Source organism: Pseudorasbora parva, chromosome 5, assembly GCF_024679245.1.
Source record: "Pseudorasbora parva isolate DD20220531a chromosome 5, ASM2467924v1, whole genome shotgun sequence".
Lineage (NCBI taxonomy): Eukaryota > Metazoa > Chordata > Actinopteri > Cypriniformes > Gobionidae > Pseudorasbora > Pseudorasbora parva.
The window spans coordinates 4,542,457-4,552,299 of NC_090176.1; the positions used below are offsets into that span (position 1 = coordinate 4,542,457).

General features: G+C 42.8%; 31 non-coding genes across 31 annotated transcripts; all 31 read left to right on the forward strand.

Annotated features, from left to right (window-relative positions):
• The first annotated feature begins 109 nt into the window (after positions 1 to 109).
• trnav-cac (transfer RNA valine (anticodon CAC)) lies at positions 110 to 182 on the forward strand. The gene has a single exon. It is a non-coding gene; the product is annotated as a tRNA-Val (tRNA).
• A 232-nt stretch (positions 183 to 414) lies between these two features.
• On the forward strand, positions 415 to 487 carry trnav-uac (transfer RNA valine (anticodon UAC)). The gene has a single exon. It is a non-coding gene; the product is annotated as a tRNA-Val (tRNA).
• A 240-nt stretch (positions 488 to 727) lies between these two features.
• On the forward strand, positions 728 to 800 carry trnav-aac (transfer RNA valine (anticodon AAC)). Its single transcript has one exon. It is a non-coding gene; the product is annotated as a tRNA-Val (tRNA).
• Positions 801 to 923: 123 nt separating this feature from the next.
• Positions 924 to 996, forward strand: trnav-cac (transfer RNA valine (anticodon CAC)). The gene has a single exon. It is a non-coding gene; the product is annotated as a tRNA-Val (tRNA).
• Positions 997 to 1,235: 239 nt separating this feature from the next.
• On the forward strand, positions 1,236 to 1,308 carry trnav-aac (transfer RNA valine (anticodon AAC)). The gene has a single exon. It is a non-coding gene; the product is annotated as a tRNA-Val (tRNA).
• A 426-nt stretch (positions 1,309 to 1,734) lies between these two features.
• Positions 1,735 to 1,807, forward strand: trnav-uac (transfer RNA valine (anticodon UAC)). Its single transcript has one exon. It is a non-coding gene; the product is annotated as a tRNA-Val (tRNA).
• Positions 1,808 to 2,047: 240 nt separating this feature from the next.
• Positions 2,048 to 2,120, forward strand: trnav-aac (transfer RNA valine (anticodon AAC)). Its single transcript has one exon. It is a non-coding gene; the product is annotated as a tRNA-Val (tRNA).
• A 435-nt stretch (positions 2,121 to 2,555) lies between these two features.
• On the forward strand, positions 2,556 to 2,628 carry trnav-aac (transfer RNA valine (anticodon AAC)). Its single transcript has one exon. It is a non-coding gene; the product is annotated as a tRNA-Val (tRNA).
• Positions 2,629 to 2,749: 121 nt separating this feature from the next.
• Positions 2,750 to 2,822, forward strand: trnav-cac (transfer RNA valine (anticodon CAC)). The gene has a single exon. It is a non-coding gene; the product is annotated as a tRNA-Val (tRNA).
• Positions 2,823 to 3,054: 232 nt separating this feature from the next.
• trnav-uac (transfer RNA valine (anticodon UAC)) lies at positions 3,055 to 3,127 on the forward strand. The gene has a single exon. It is a non-coding gene; the product is annotated as a tRNA-Val (tRNA).
• Positions 3,128 to 3,367: 240 nt separating this feature from the next.
• Positions 3,368 to 3,440, forward strand: trnav-aac (transfer RNA valine (anticodon AAC)). Its single transcript has one exon. It is a non-coding gene; the product is annotated as a tRNA-Val (tRNA).
• A 435-nt stretch (positions 3,441 to 3,875) lies between these two features.
• Positions 3,876 to 3,948, forward strand: trnav-aac (transfer RNA valine (anticodon AAC)). Its single transcript has one exon. It is a non-coding gene; the product is annotated as a tRNA-Val (tRNA).
• Positions 3,949 to 4,069: 121 nt separating this feature from the next.
• Positions 4,070 to 4,142, forward strand: trnav-cac (transfer RNA valine (anticodon CAC)). Its single transcript has one exon. It is a non-coding gene; the product is annotated as a tRNA-Val (tRNA).
• A 232-nt stretch (positions 4,143 to 4,374) lies between these two features.
• Positions 4,375 to 4,447, forward strand: trnav-uac (transfer RNA valine (anticodon UAC)). The gene has a single exon. It is a non-coding gene; the product is annotated as a tRNA-Val (tRNA).
• Positions 4,448 to 4,687: 240 nt separating this feature from the next.
• Positions 4,688 to 4,760, forward strand: trnav-aac (transfer RNA valine (anticodon AAC)). Its single transcript has one exon. It is a non-coding gene; the product is annotated as a tRNA-Val (tRNA).
• Positions 4,761 to 5,195: 435 nt separating this feature from the next.
• Positions 5,196 to 5,268, forward strand: trnav-aac (transfer RNA valine (anticodon AAC)). Its single transcript has one exon. It is a non-coding gene; the product is annotated as a tRNA-Val (tRNA).
• A 121-nt stretch (positions 5,269 to 5,389) lies between these two features.
• Positions 5,390 to 5,462, forward strand: trnav-cac (transfer RNA valine (anticodon CAC)). The gene has a single exon. It is a non-coding gene; the product is annotated as a tRNA-Val (tRNA).
• A 232-nt stretch (positions 5,463 to 5,694) lies between these two features.
• trnav-uac (transfer RNA valine (anticodon UAC)) lies at positions 5,695 to 5,767 on the forward strand. Its single transcript has one exon. It is a non-coding gene; the product is annotated as a tRNA-Val (tRNA).
• A 240-nt stretch (positions 5,768 to 6,007) lies between these two features.
• trnav-aac (transfer RNA valine (anticodon AAC)) lies at positions 6,008 to 6,080 on the forward strand. Its single transcript has one exon. It is a non-coding gene; the product is annotated as a tRNA-Val (tRNA).
• Positions 6,081 to 6,203: 123 nt separating this feature from the next.
• Positions 6,204 to 6,276, forward strand: trnav-cac (transfer RNA valine (anticodon CAC)). The gene has a single exon. It is a non-coding gene; the product is annotated as a tRNA-Val (tRNA).
• Positions 6,277 to 6,515: 239 nt separating this feature from the next.
• Positions 6,516 to 6,588, forward strand: trnav-aac (transfer RNA valine (anticodon AAC)). Its single transcript has one exon. It is a non-coding gene; the product is annotated as a tRNA-Val (tRNA).
• A 121-nt stretch (positions 6,589 to 6,709) lies between these two features.
• Positions 6,710 to 6,782, forward strand: trnav-cac (transfer RNA valine (anticodon CAC)). The gene has a single exon. It is a non-coding gene; the product is annotated as a tRNA-Val (tRNA).
• Positions 6,783 to 7,014: 232 nt separating this feature from the next.
• Positions 7,015 to 7,087, forward strand: trnav-uac (transfer RNA valine (anticodon UAC)). The gene has a single exon. It is a non-coding gene; the product is annotated as a tRNA-Val (tRNA).
• Positions 7,088 to 7,327: 240 nt separating this feature from the next.
• On the forward strand, positions 7,328 to 7,400 carry trnav-aac (transfer RNA valine (anticodon AAC)). The gene has a single exon. It is a non-coding gene; the product is annotated as a tRNA-Val (tRNA).
• Positions 7,401 to 7,523: 123 nt separating this feature from the next.
• trnav-cac (transfer RNA valine (anticodon CAC)) lies at positions 7,524 to 7,596 on the forward strand. Its single transcript has one exon. It is a non-coding gene; the product is annotated as a tRNA-Val (tRNA).
• Positions 7,597 to 7,835: 239 nt separating this feature from the next.
• On the forward strand, positions 7,836 to 7,908 carry trnav-aac (transfer RNA valine (anticodon AAC)). The gene has a single exon. It is a non-coding gene; the product is annotated as a tRNA-Val (tRNA).
• Positions 7,909 to 8,029: 121 nt separating this feature from the next.
• trnav-cac (transfer RNA valine (anticodon CAC)) lies at positions 8,030 to 8,102 on the forward strand. The gene has a single exon. It is a non-coding gene; the product is annotated as a tRNA-Val (tRNA).
• A 232-nt stretch (positions 8,103 to 8,334) lies between these two features.
• trnav-uac (transfer RNA valine (anticodon UAC)) lies at positions 8,335 to 8,407 on the forward strand. The gene has a single exon. It is a non-coding gene; the product is annotated as a tRNA-Val (tRNA).
• Positions 8,408 to 9,155: 748 nt separating this feature from the next.
• Positions 9,156 to 9,228, forward strand: trnav-aac (transfer RNA valine (anticodon AAC)). Its single transcript has one exon. It is a non-coding gene; the product is annotated as a tRNA-Val (tRNA).
• Positions 9,229 to 9,349: 121 nt separating this feature from the next.
• On the forward strand, positions 9,350 to 9,422 carry trnav-cac (transfer RNA valine (anticodon CAC)). Its single transcript has one exon. It is a non-coding gene; the product is annotated as a tRNA-Val (tRNA).
• Positions 9,423 to 9,654: 232 nt separating this feature from the next.
• trnav-uac (transfer RNA valine (anticodon UAC)) lies at positions 9,655 to 9,727 on the forward strand. The gene has a single exon. It is a non-coding gene; the product is annotated as a tRNA-Val (tRNA).
• Positions 9,728 to 9,843: the final 116 nt, after the last annotated feature.

Consider the following 9,843-nt stretch of genomic DNA (forward strand, 5'->3'; position numbering starts at 1 on the left):
TGACAGAAAATATGAATTGTTTGCAACGCCAAGAGTATCTATCTCCCTTTTACATTATACACATTTTAATTTGTGAGTCTGAAGATTTTCTTCTGCTTCCTGAAGACAGGTTTCCATAGTGTAGTGGTTATCACGTTCGCCTCACACGCGAAAGGTCCCCAGTTCGAAACTGGGTGGAAACAACTTGAGCAATTTTTACTATATGTGCTGAAATGGCTCTAAGGTAAGTGGATATCCAGCTACAAAGGCTAAAAGCTATTTGAAGGCAATCATACTAAGGATCTCAAGCCAGACTCCAATGGTGAATTATCTCTGTTCTGTTGTTTGTGGAATCTACACAGACTGACACTCTGCTTGCGGTGCAGATTATGGGATGAACCTGTCTTGGAAAAAGGCCACTAAACTCACTGTGAGGTTTCTGTAGTGTAGTGGTTATCACGTTCGCTTTACACGCGAAAGGTCCCCAGTTCGAAACTGGGCAGAAACAAATTGAGTGTTTTTTAACTAAACATGCTGAAATGGATCTCCGGCAAGCGCATTTCCACACTACAAAGGCTCCAATTTCAAGCTAGTTGAAGGCAATCGTGCTAAGGATCTCAAGACAGACTACCAAGCCCAATGAGCACTTTCCTGTTGCTTGTGGAATTTACACAGACCAACACTCTGATTGCAGGGCAGATTATGGGATGAACCTGTCTTGGAAAAAGGCAATTAAGCTCACCATGAGGTTTCTGTAGTGTAGTGGTTATCACGTTCGCCTAACACGCGAAAGGTCCTCGGTTCGAAACCGAGCAGAAACAGCGGTCAGCTTTTGACAGAAAGTATAGATTGTTTGCGACGCTAAGAGTATTTAGCTCTCTTTTACATTATACGTTTTTTAAAATTCGTGATTCGCAAGACTTCCTTATGCTACCTCCAGACAGGTTTCCATAGTGTAGTGGTTATCACGTTCGCCTCACACGCGAAAGGTCCCCAGTTCGAAACTGGGTGGAAACATCTTGAGTAATTTTTACTATATGTGCTGAAATGGCTCTCAGGTTAGTGGATTTCCATGCTACAAAGGCTGTAATTTCAAGCTATTTGGAGGCAATCATACTAAGGACCTCAAGTCAGACTACCATGATGAATTAGCTCTGTCCTGTTGTTTGTGGAATCTACACAGACTGACACTCTGCTTGCAGTGCATATTATTGGATGAACCTGTCTTGGAAAAAGACCACTCAACCCAAAGTGAAGTTTCTGTAGTGTAGTGGTTATCACGTTCGCCTAACACGCGAAAGGTCCTCGGTTCGAAACCGAGCAGAAACAGCGACCAACTTTTGACAGAAAGTATGAATTGTTTGCAACGCCAAGAGTATCTATCTCCCTTTTACATTATACACATTTTAATTTGTGAGTCTGAAGATTTTCTTCTGCTTCCTGAAGACAGGTTTCCATAGTGTAGTGGTTATCACGGTCGCCTCACACGCGAAAGGTCCCCAGTTCGAAACTGGGTGGAAACAACTTGAGCAATTTTTACTATATGTGCTGAAATGGCTCTAAGGTAAGTGGATATCCAGCTACAAAGGCTAAAAGCTATTTGAAGGCAATCATACTAAGGATCTCAAGCCAGACTCCAATGGTGAATTATCTCTGTTCTGTTGTTTGTGGAATCTACACAGACTGACACTCTGCTTGCGGTGCAGATTATGGGATGAACCTGTCTTGGAAAAAGGCCACTAAACTCACTGTGAGGTTTCTGTAGTGTAGTGGTTATCACGTTCGCTTTACACGCGAAAGGTCCCCAGTTCGAAACTGGGCAGAAACAAATTGAGTGTTTTTTAACTAAACATGCTGAAATGGATCTCCGGCAAGCGCATTTCCACACTACAAAGGCTCCAATTTCAAGCTAGTTGAAGGCAATCGTGCTAAGGATCTCAAGACAGACTACCAAGCCCAATGAGCACTTTCCTGTTGCTTGTGGAATTTACACAGACCAACACTCTGATTGCAGGGCAGATTATGGGATGAACCTGTCTTGGAAAAAGGCAATTAAGCTCACCATGAGGTTTCTGTAGTGTAGTGGTTATCACGTTCGCCTAACACGCGAAAGGTCCTCGGTTCGAAACCGAGCAGAAACAGCGGTCAGCTTTTGACAGAAAGTATAGATTGTTTGCGACGCTAAGAGTATTTAGCTCTCTTTTACATTATACGTTTTTTAAAATTCGTGATTCGCAAGACTTCCTTATGCTACCTCCAGACAGGTTTCCATAGTGTAGTGGTTATCACGTTCGCCTCACACGCGAAAGGTCCCCAATTCGAAACTGGGTGGAAACATCTTGAGTAATTTTTACTATATGTGCTGAAATGGCTCTCAGGTTAGTGGATTTCCATGCTACAAAGGCTGTAATTTCAAGCTATTTGGAGGCAATCATACTAAGGACCTCAAGTCAGACTACCATGATGAATTAGCTCTGTCCTGTTGTTTGTGGAATCTACACAGACTGACACTCTGCTTGCAGTGCATATTATTGGATGAACCTGTCTTGGAAAAAGACCACTCAACCCAAAGTGAAGTTTCTGTAGTGTAGTGGTTATCACGTTCGCCTAACACGCGAAAGGTCCTCGGTTCGAAACCGAGCAGAAACAGCGACCAACTTTTGACAGAAAGTATGAATTGTTTGCAACGCCAAGAGTATCTATCTCCCTTTTACATTATACACATTTTAATTTGTGAGTCTGAAGATTTTCTTCTGCTTCCTGAAGACAGGTTTCCATAGTGTAGTGGTTATCACGTTCGCCTCACACGCGAAAGGTCCCCAGTTCGAAACTGGGTGGAAACAACTTGAGCAATTTTTACTATATGTGCTGAAATGGCTCTAAGGTAAGTGGATATCCAGCTACAAAGGCTAAAAGCTATTTGAAGGCAATCATACTAAGGATCTCAAGCCAGACTCCAATGGTGAATTATCTCTGTTCTGTTGTTTGTGGAATCTACACAGACTGACACTCTGCTTGCGGTGCAGATTATGGGATGAACCTGTCTTGGAAAAAGGCCACTAAACTCACTGTGAGGTTTCTGTAGTGTAGTGGTTATCACGTTCGCTTTACACGCGAAAGGTCACCAGTTCGAAACTGGGCAGAAACAAATTGAGTGTTTTTTAACTAAACATGCTGAAATGGATCTCCGGCAAGCGCATTTCCACACTACAAAGGCTCCAATTTCAAGCTAGTTGAAGGCAATCGTGCTAAGGATCTCAAGACAGACTACCAAGCCCAATGAGCACTTTCCTGTTGCTTGTGGAATTTACACAGACCAACACTCTGATTGCAGGGCAGATTATGGGATGAACCTGTCTTGGAAAAAGGCAATTAAGCTCACCATGAGGTTTCTGTAGTGTAGTGGTTATCACGTTCGCCTAACACGCGAAAGGTCCTCGGTTCGAAACCGAGCAGAAACAGCGGTCAGCTTTTGACAGAAAGTATAGATTGTTTGCGACGCTAAGAGTATTTAGCTCTCTTTTACATTATACGTTTTTTAAAATTCGTGATTCGCAAGACTTCCTTATGCTACCTCCAGACAGGTTTCCATAGTGTAGTGGTTATCACGTTCGCCTCACACGCGAAAGTTCCCCAGTTCGAAACTGGGTGGAAACATCTTGAGTAATTTTTACTATATGTGCTGAAATGGCTCTCAGGTTAGTGGATTTCCATGCTACAAAGGCTGTAATTTCAAGCTATTTGGAGGCAATCATACTAAGGACCTCAAGTCAGACTACCATGATGAATTAGCTCTGTCCTGTTGTTTGTGGAATCTACACAGACTGACACTCTGCTTGCAGTGCATATTATTGGATGAACCTGTCTTGGAAAAAGACCACTCAACCCAAAGTGAAGTTTCTGTAGTGTAGTGGTTATCACGTTCGCCTAACACGCGAAAGGTCCTCGGTTCGAAACCGAGCAGAAACAGCGACCAACTTTTGACAGAAAGTATGAATTGTTTGCAACACCAAGAGTATCTATCTCCCTTTTACATTATACACATTTTAATTTGTGAGTCTGAAGATTTTCTTCTGCTTCCTGAAGACAGGTTTCCATAGTGTAGTGGTTATCACGTTCGCCTCACACGCGAAAGGTCCCCAGTTCGAAACTGGGTGGAAACAACTTGAGCAATTTTTACTATATGTGCTGAAATGGCTCTAAGGTAAGTGGATATCCAGCTACAAAGGCTAAAAGCTATTTGAAGGCAATCATACTAAGGATCTCAAGCCAGACTCCAATGGTGAATTATCTCTGTTCTGTTGTTTGTGGAATCTACACAGACTGACACTCTGCTTGCGGTGCAGATTATGGGATGAACCTGTCTTGGAAAAAGGCCACTAAACTCACTGTCAGGTTTCTGTAGTGTAGTGGTTATCACGTTCGCTTTACACGCGAAAGGTCCCCAGTTCGAAACTGGGCAGAAACAAATTGAGTGTTTTTTAACTAAACATGCTGAAATGGATCTCCGGCAAGCGCATTTCCACACTACAAAGGCTCCAATTTCAAGCTAGTTGAAGGCAATCGTGCTAAGGATCTCAAGACAGACTACCAAGCCCAATGAGCACTTTCCTGTTGCTTGTGGAATTTACACAGACCAACACTCTGATTGCAGGGCAGATTATGGGATGAACCTGTCTTGGAAAAAGGCAATTAAGCTCACCATGAGGTTTCTGTAGTGTAGTGGTTATCACGTTCGCCTAACACGCGAAAGGTCCTCGGTTCGAAACCGAGCAGAAACAGCGGTCAGCTTTTGACAGAAAGTATAGATTGTTTGCGACGCTAAGAGTATTTAGCTCTCTTTTACATTATACGTTTTTTAAAATTCGTGATTCGCAAGACTTCCTTATGCTACCTCAAGACAGGTTTCCATAGTGTAATGGTTATCACGTTCGCCTCACACGCGAAAGGTCCCCAGTTCGAAACTGGGTGGAAACATCTTGAGTAATTTTTACTATATGTGCTGAAATGGCTCTCAGGTTAGTGGATTTCCATGCTACAAAGGCTGTAATTTCAAGCTATTTGGAGGCAATCATACTAAGGACCTCAAGTCAGACTACCATGATGAATTAGCTCTGTCCTGTTGTTTGTGGAATCTACACAGACTGACACTCTGCTTGCAGTGCATATTATTGGATGAACCTGTCTTGGAAAAAGACCACTCAACCCAAAGTGAAGTTTCTGTAGTGTAGTGGTTATCACGTTCGCCTAACACGCGAAAGGTCCTCGGTTCGAAACCGAGCAGAAACAGCGACCAACTTTTGACAGAAAGTATGAATTGTTTGCAACGCCAAGAGTATCTATCTCCCTTTTACATTATACACATTTTAATTTGTGAGTCTGAAGATTTTCTTCTGCTTCCTGAAGACAGGTTTCCATAGTGTAGTGGTTATCACGTTCGCCTCACACGCGAAAGGTCCCCAGTTCGAAACTGGGTGGAAACAACTTGAGCAATTTTTACTATATGTGCTGAAATGGCTCTAAGGTAAGTGGATATCCAGCTACAAAGGCTAAAAGCTATTTGAAGGCAATCATACTAAGGATCTCAAGCCAGACTCCAATGGTGAATTATCTCTGTTCTGTTGTTTGTGGAATCTACACAGACTGACACTCTGCTTGCGGTGCAGTTTATTGGATGAACCTGTCTTGGAAAAAGGCCACTAAACTCACTGTCAGGTTTCTGTAGTGTAGTGGTTATCACGTTCGCTTTACACGCGAAAGGTCCCCAGTTCGAAACTGGGCAGAAACAAATTGAGTGTTTTTTAACTAAACATGCTGAAATGGATCTCCGGCAAGCGCATTTCCACACTACAAAGGCTCCAATTTCAAGCTAGTTGAAGGCAATCGTGCTAAGGATCTCAAGACAGACTACCAAGCCCAATGAGCACTTTCCTGTTGCTTGTGGAATTTACACAGACCAACACTCTGATTGCAGGGCAGATTATGGGATGAACCTGTCTTGGAAAAAGGCAATTAAGCTCACCATGAGGTTTCTGTAGTGTAGTGGTTATCACGTTCGCCTAACACGCGAAAGGTCCTCGGTTCGAAACCGAGCAGAAACAGCGGTCAGCTTTTGACAGAAAGTATAGATTGTTTGCGACGCTAAGAGTATTTAGCTCTCTTTTACATTATACGTTTTTTAAAATTCGTGATTCGCAAGACTTCCTTATGCTACCTCAAGACAGGTTTCCATAGTGTAGTGGTTATCACGTTCGCCTCACACGCGAAAGGTCCCCAGTTCGAAACTGGGTGGAAACATCTTGAGTAATTTTTACTATATGTGCTGAAATGGCTCTCAGGTTAGTGGATTTCCATGCTACAAAGGCTATAATTTCAAGCTATTTGGAGGCAATCATACTAAGGACCTCAAGTCAGACTACCATGATGAAATAGCTCTGTCCTGTTGTTTGTGGAATCTACACAGACTGACACTCTGCTTGCAGTGCATATTATTGGATGAACCTGTCTTGGAAAAAGACCACTCAACCCAAAGTGAAGTTTCTGTAGTGTAGTGGTTATCACGTTCGCCTAACACGCGAAAGGTCCTCGGTTCGAAACCGAGCAGAAACAGCGACCAACTTTTGACAGAAAGTATGAATTGTTTGCAACGCCAAGAGTATCTATCTCCCTTTTACATTATACACATTTTAATTTGTGAGTCTGAAGATTTTCTTCTGCTTCCTGAAGACAGGTTTCCATAGTGTAGTGGTTATCACGTTCGCCTCACACGCGAAAGGTCCCCAGTTCGAAACTGGGTGGAAACAACTTGAGCAATTTTTACTATATGTGCTGAAATGGCTCTAAGGTAAGTGGATATCCAGCTACAAAGGCTAAAAGCTATTTGAAGGCAATCATACTAAGGATCTCAAGCCAGACTCCAATGGTGAATTATCTCTGTTCTGTTGTTTGTGGAATCTACACAGACTGACACTCTGCTTGCGGTGCAGTTTATTGGATGAACCTGTCTTGGAAAAAGGCCACTAAACTCACTGTCAGGTTTCTGTAGTGTAGTGGTTATCACGTTCGCTTTACACGCGAAAGGTCCCCAGTTCGAAACTGGGCAGAAACAAATTGAGTGTTTTTTAACTAAACATGCTGAAATGGATCTCCGGCAAGCGCATTTCCACACTACAAAGGCTCCAATTTCAAGCTAGTTGAAGGCAATCGTGCTAAGGATCTCAAGACAGACTACCAAGCCCAATGAGCACTTTCCTGTTGCTTGTGGAATTTACACAGACCAACACTCTGATTGCAGGGCAGATTATGGGATGAACCTGTCTTGGAAAAAGGCAATTAAGCTCACCATGAGGTTTCTGTAGTGTAGTGGTTATCACGTTCGCCTAACACGCGAAAGGTCCTCGGTTCGAAACCGAGCAGAAACAGCGGTCAGCTTTTGACAGAAAGTATAGATTGTTTGCGACGCTAAGAGTATTTAGCTCTCTTTTACATTATACGTTTTTTAAAATTCGTGATTCGCAAGACTTCCTTATGCTACCTCAAGACAGGTTTCCATAGTGTAGTGGTTATCACGTTCGCCTCACACGCGAAAGGTCCCCAGTTCGAAACTGGGTGGAAACATCTTGAGTAATTTTTACTATATGTGCTGAAATGGCTCTCAGGTTAGTGGATTTCCATGCTACAAAGGCTATAATTTCAAGCTATTTGGAGGCAATCATACTAAGGACCTCAAGTCAGACTACCATGATGAAATAGCTCTGTCCTGTTGTTTGTGGAATCTACACAGACTGACACTCTGCTTGCAGTGCATATTATTGGATGAACCTGTCTTGGAAAAAGACCACTCAACCCAAAGTGAAGTTTCTGTAGTGTAGTGGTTATCACGTTCGCCTAACACGCGAAAGGTCCTCGGTTCGAAACCGAGCAGAAACAGCGACCAACTTTTGACAGAAAGTATGAATTGTTTGCAACGCCAAGAGTATCTATCTCCCTTTTACATTATACACATTTTAATTTGTGAGTCTGAAGATTTTCTTCTGCTTCCTGAAGACAGGTTTCCATAGTGTAGTGGTTATCACGTTCGCCTCACACGCGAAAGGTCCCCAGTTCGAAACTGGGTGGAAACAACTTGAGCAATTTTTACTATATGTGCTGAAATGGCTCTAAGGTAAGTGGATATCCAGCTACAAAGGCTAAAAGCTATTTGAAGGCAATCATACTAAGGATCTCAAGCCAGACTCCAATGGTGAATTATCTCTGTTCTGTTGTTTGTGGAATCTACACAGACTGACACTCTGCTTGCGGTGCAGATTATGGGATGAACCTGTCTTGGAAAAAGGCCACTAAACTCACTGTCAGGTTTCTGTAGTGTAGTGGTTATCACGTTCGCTTTACACGCGAAAGGTCCCCAGTTCGAAACTGGGCAGAAACAAATTGAGTGTTTTTTAACTAAACATGCTGAAATGGATCTCCGGCAAGCGCATTTCCACACTACAAAGGCTCCAATTTCAAGCTAGTTGAAGGCAATCGTGCTAAGGATCTCAAGACAGACTACCAAGCCCAATGAGCACTTTCCTGTTGCTTGTGGAATTTACACAGACCAACACTCTGATTGCAGGGCAGATTATGGGATGAACCTGTCTTGGAAAAAGGCAATTAAGCTCACCATGAGGTTTCTGTAGTGTAGTGGTTATCACGTTCGCCTAACACGCGAAAGGTCCTCGGTTCGAAACCGAGCAGAAGCAGCGGTCAGCTTTTGACAGAAAGTATAGATTGTTTGCGACGCTAAGAGTATTTAGCTCTCTTTTACATTATACGTTTTTTAAAATTCGTGATTCGCAAGACTTCCTTATGCTACCTCCAGACAGGTTTCCATAGTGTAGTGGTTATCACGTTCGCCTCACACGCGAAAGTTCCCCAGTTCGAAACTGGGTGGAAACATCTTGAGTAATTTTTACTATATGTGCTGAAATGGCTCTCAGGTTAGTGGATTTCCATGCTACAAAGGCTATAATTTCAAGCTATTTGGAGGCAATCATACTAAGGACCTCAAGTCAGACTACCATGATGAATTAGCTCTGTCCTGTTGTTTGTGGAATCTACACAGACTGACACTCTGCTTGCAGTGCATATTATTGGATGAACCTGTCTTGGAAAAAGACCACTCAACCCAAAGTGAAGTTTCTGTAGTGTAGTGGTTATCACGTTCGCCTAACACGCGAAAGGTCCTCGGTTCGAAACCGAGCAGAAACAGCGACCAACTTTTGACAGAAAGTATGAATTGTTTGCAACGCCAAGAGTATCTATCTCCCTTTTACATTATACACATTTTAATTTGTGAGTCTGAAGATTTTCTTCTGCTTCCTGAAGACAGGTTTCCATAGTGTAGTGGTTATCACGTTCGCCTCACACGCGAAAGGTCCCCAGTTCGAAACTGGGTGGAAACAACTTGAGCAATTTTTACTATATGTGCTGAAATGGCTCTAAGGTAAGTGGTTATCCAGCTACAAAGGCTAAAAGCTATTTGAAGGCAATCATACTAAGGATCTCAAGCCAGACTCCAATGGTGAATTATCTCTGTTCTGTTGTTTGTGGAATCTACACAGACTGACACTCTGCTTGCGGTGCAGATTATGGGATGAACCTGTCTTGGAAAAAGGCCACTAAACTCACTGTGAGGTTTCTGTAGTGTAGTGGTTATCACGTTCGCTTTACACGCGAAAGGTCCCCAGTTCGAAACTGGGCAGAAACAAATTGAGTGTTTTTTAACTAAACATGCTGAAATGGATCTCCGGCAAGCGCATTTCCACACTACAAAGGCTCCAATTTCAAGCTAGTTGAAGGCAATCGTGCTAAGGATCTCAAGAC